Genomic DNA, 5,000 nt, shown 5'->3' with positions numbered 1-5,000 from the left:
TCACGATTTTCGAAACTTTTTGCGGTTCGGGATTTTTTAGAATTTTTTTAGAAGGAGTTTTGGCCCCAAATTTTGTGGACGTGATCCTTCTATTTTTGTTGGCATGCACAAAAAAATTCAGCTAAAAACTCGAACCGGAGAAGATTTCGTGACCGTTTGAAAAAAGTGTCCCCGTTTCAGACACTTGAACGGCTACTGGCAGCAAACCTGTAAAATCTCAAATGCTCTTTAAGGGGGTGTGAGTTCTCAGAGGTTTGATGAGGGATAGGGGGCCAATACAAGGGCCAAGTACCAGCACCCATCGCACATCATGTGCGCACACCCCCCCGGCCCCCCTCCCAATCGTCGGAACCCCAATGCCGCCGGTCAGGTTCTCCGGCGGTACTCCGGCGATGCTCCGGCGATGCTGTCCCGAGTGAAAAAAATGCGGCACCAGCACATGCTGGAGCCAAGCATGTACACCGTGGCTCAAAATCGAACTTCGGCCAAGGCCTCGACCATCAATGGCACATGATGACGCATGGTGATAGCACATGCATCGACCATCATCGGCATAGGCTGCCCTTCGGTACGGGCACTTACCTCGACCGCCATCGGCACAAGCTAGGCCCTGGTGTGGGTTGTTGCCTCGATCACCATCGGCACATGCTGAGCCTTGGTGCGGGCGGTTGCCTCGAGCACCATCGGCAGACCCTGGGCCCTGGTGCTGCCGGTTGCCCCGATAACCATCGGCACACGCTGGGCCCTGGAGCGGGCGGTTGCCTCGATCACCATCGGCACAAGCTGGGCCCTGGTGCGGGCGCTTGCCTCGACCACCATCGGCACACGCTGGGCACTGGTGCGGGCGCTTGCCCCAGCACCATCGGCACACGCTGGGCGCTGGTGCGGTCGGTTGCCGCGAGCACCATCGGCACACGCTGGGCCCTGGTGCGGGCGCTTGCCTCGACCACCATCGGCACACGCTGGGCCCTGGTGCGGGCGGTAGCCTCGAGCACCATCGGCACACACCAGGGCCCTGGTGCGGGCGCTTGCCTCGACCACCATCGGCACACGCTGGGCACTCGTGCGGGCGGTTGCCTCGAGCACCATCGGCACACGCTGGGCCCTGGTGCGGGCGGTTGCCTCGAGCACCATCGGCACACGCTGGGCCCTGGTGCGGGCGGTTGCCCCCAGCACCATCGGCACACGTTGGGCCCTGGTGCGGGCGCTTGCCTCGACCACCATCGGCACACGCTGGGCCCTGGTGCGGCAGGTTGCCTCGACCACCATCGGCACACGCTGGGCCCTGGTGAGGCAGGTTGCCTCGAGCACCATCGGCACACGCTGGGCCCTGGTGCGGCAGGTTGCCTCGACCACCATCGGCACACGCTGGGCCCTGGTGCGGGCGGTTGCCCCCAGCACCATCGACACACGCTCGGCCCTAGTGCGGGCGGTTGCCTCGACCACCATCGGCACACGCTGGGCCCTGGTGCGGCAGGTTGCCTCGACCACCATCGGCACACGCTGGGCCTTGGTGCGGGCGCTTGCCTCGACCACCATCGGCACACGCTGGGCCCTGGTGCGGCAGGTTGCCTCGACCACCATCGGCACAAGCTCGGCCCTGGTGCGGGCGCTTGCCTCGACCACCATCGGCACACGCTGGGCCCTGGTGCGGCAGGTTGCCTCGAGCACCATCGGCACACGCTGGGCCCTGGTGCGGGCGCTTGCCTCGACCCCCATCGGCACACGCTGGGCCCTGGTGCGGGCGGTTGCCTCGACCACCATCGGCACACGCTGGGCCCTGGTGCGGGCGCTTGCCTCGAGCACCATCGGCACACGCTGGGCCCTGGTGGGTTTAGGCACATCTTCAAATTTCTGCCGTGCCAATGCCATTTTTATGGCTTGTAAATTCATACAATGGTCCCCTAAGCCTTCACGTGAAGTTTCGTTGGAAGATGACTCGTTTTCTATTTTTCACGATTTTCGAAACTTTTTGCGGTTCGGGATTTCTGCCGTGCCAATGCCATTTTCACGTTGGAAGATGAGCCTTGGTGCGGGCGGTTGCCTCGAGCACCATCGGCAGACCCTGGGCCCTGGTGCGGCCGGTTGCCCCGACCACCATCGGCACACGCTGGGCCCTGGTGCGGGCGCTTGCCCCGACCACCATCGGCACACGCTGGGCCCTGGGGCGGGCGGTTGCCCCCAGCACCATCGGCACACGCTGGGCCCTGGTGCGGGCGGTTCCCTCGACCACCATCGGCACACGTTGGGCCCTGGTCTGGGCGGTTGCCCCCAGCACCATCGGCACACGCTGGGCCCTGGTGCGGGCGCTTGCCCCCAGCACCATCGGCACACGCAGGGCCCTGGTGCGGGCGGTTGCCCCGAACACCATCGGCACAAGCCGGCCCTTGGTGCGGGCTCTTGGCTCGACCACCATCGACACACGCTGGGCCCTGCTGCGGGCGCTTGCCTCGACCACCATCGGCACACGCTGGGCCCTGGTGCGGTCGGTTGCCTCGAGCACCATTGGCGCACACTGGGCCCTCGTGCGGGCGGTTGCCTCGACCACCATCGGCACACGCTGGGCCCTGGTGCGGGCGCTTGCCTCGACCACACGCTGGGCCCTGGTGCGGCAGGTTGCCTCGAGCACCATCGGCATACGCTGGGCCCTGGTGCGGGCGCTTGCCTCGACCACCATCGGCACACGCTGGGCCCTGGTGCGGGCGCTTGCCTCGAGCACCATCGGCACACGCTGGGCCCTGGTGCGGTCGGTTGCCTCGAGCACCATCGGCACACGCTGGGCCCTGGTGGGGGCGGTTGCCTCGACCACCATCGGCACACGCTGGGCCCTGGTGCGGCAGGTTGCCTCGAGCACCATCGGCACACGCTGGGCCCTGGTGCAGGCGGTTGCCTCGAGCACCATCGGCACACGCTGGGCGCTGGTGCGGGCGGTTGCCTCGACCACCATCGGCACACGCTGGGCCCTGGTGCGGCAGGTTGCCTCGAGCACCATCGGCACACGCTGGGCCCTGGTGCGGGCGGTTGCCTCGAGCACCATCGGCACACGCTGGGCCCTGGTGCGGGCGGTTGCCTCGACCACCATCGGCACACGCTGGGCCCTGGTGCGGCAGGTTGCCTCTGGTACGGGCGGGTGCCTCGAGCACCATCGGCACACGCTGGGCCCTGGTGCGGGCGGTTGCCTCGAGCACCATCGGCACACGCTGGGCCCTGGTGGGTTTAGGCACATCTTCAAATTTCTGCCGTGCCAATGCCATTTTTATGGCTTGTAAATTCATACAATGGTCCCCTAAGCCTTCACGTGAAGTTTCGTTGGAAGATGACTCGTTTTCTATTTTTCACGATTTTCGAAACTTTTTGCGGTTCGGGATTTTTTAAAATTTTTTTATAAGGATTTTTGGCCCAAAATTTTGTAGGCGTGATCCTTCTATTTTTGTTGGCATGCACAAAAAAATTCAGCTAAAAACTCGAGTGGAGAAGATTTTGTGACCGTTTGAAAAAAGTGTCCCCATTTCAGACACTTTAACGGCTACTGGTAGCAAACCTGTAAAATCTCAAATGCTCTTTAAGGGGGTGTGAATTCTCAGAGGTTTGATGAGGGATAGGGGGCCAACACAAGGCCAAGTACCAGCACCCATCGCACATCATGTGCGCACACCCCCCCGGCCCCCCTCCCAATCGCCGGAACCCCAATGCCGCCGGTCAGGTTCTCCGGCGGTACTCCGGCGATGCTCCGGCGATGCTCCGACGATGCTGTCCCGAGTGAAAAAAATGCGGCACCAGCACATGCTGGAGCCAGGCATGTGCACCGTGGCTCAAAATCGAACTTCGACCAAGGCCTCGACCATCAATGGCACATGATGACGCATGGTGATGGCACATGCGGCATAGGCTGCCCTTCGGTACGGGCACTTGCCTCGACCGCCATGGGCACAAGCTGGGCCCTGGTGTGGGTTGTTGCCTCGATCACAATCGGCACATGCTGAGCCTTGGTGCGGGCGGTTGCCTCGAGCACCATCGACAGACCCTGGGCCCTGGTGCGGCCGGTTGCCCCGACCACCATTGGCACACGCTGGGCCCTGGTGCGGGCGCTTGCCCCGACCACCATCGGCACACGCTGGGCCCTGGGGCGGGCGGTTGCCCCCAGCACCATCGGCACACGCTGGGCCCTGGTGCGGGCGGTTCCCTCGACCACCATCGACACACGTTGGGCCCTGGTCCGGGCGGTTGCCCCCAGCACCATCGGCACACGCTGGGCCCTGGTGCGGGCGCTTGCCCCCAGCACCATCGGCACACGCAGGGCCCTGGTGCGGGCGGTTGCCCCGAACACCATCGGCACAAGCCGGCCCTTGGTGCGGGCTCTTGGCTCGACCACCATCGACACACGCTGGGCCCTGGTGCGGGCGGTTGCCTCGAACACCATCGGCACACGCCGGCCCTTGGTGCGGCCGGTTGCCTCGACCACCATCGGCACACGCTCGGCCTTGGTGGGGGCGCTTGCCTCGACCACCATCGGCACACGCTGGGCCCTGGTGCGGGCGCTTGCCTCGACCACCATCGGCACACGCTCGGCCTTGGTGCGGGCGCTTGCCTCGACCACCATCGGCACACGCTGGGCCCTGGTGCGGGCGCTTGCCTCGACCACCATCGGCACAAGCCGGCCCTTGGTGCGGGCGTTTGCCTCGAGCACCATCGGCACACGCTGGGCCCTGGTGCGGGCGGCACAAGCCGGCCCTTGGTGCGGGCGGTTGCCTCGAGCACCATCGGCACACGCTGGGCCCTGGTGCGGACGGTTGCCTCGAGCACCATGGGCACACGCTGGCCCTTGGTGCGGGCTCTTGCCTCGACCACCATCAGCAGAAGATGGCCCCTACGTCGAACACCATCGATACATGCCGGGCCTTGGTGTGGGCACATGCCTCGAGCTGGTGCGGGCGGTTGCCTCGACCACCATCGGCACCTGCGCACCCTCGGTGTGGGATTTGCTTGTTTGGAAAAAGTGT

Source organism: Durio zibethinus, unplaced genomic scaffold (genome assembly GCF_047325235.1).
Source record: "Durio zibethinus cultivar Kanyao isolate XHJ-2024 unplaced genomic scaffold, ASM4732523v1 HiC_scaffold_400, whole genome shotgun sequence".
NCBI lineage: Eukaryota > Viridiplantae > Streptophyta > Magnoliopsida > Malvales > Malvaceae > Durio > Durio zibethinus.
This window is presented reverse-complemented; position numbering follows the sequence as displayed.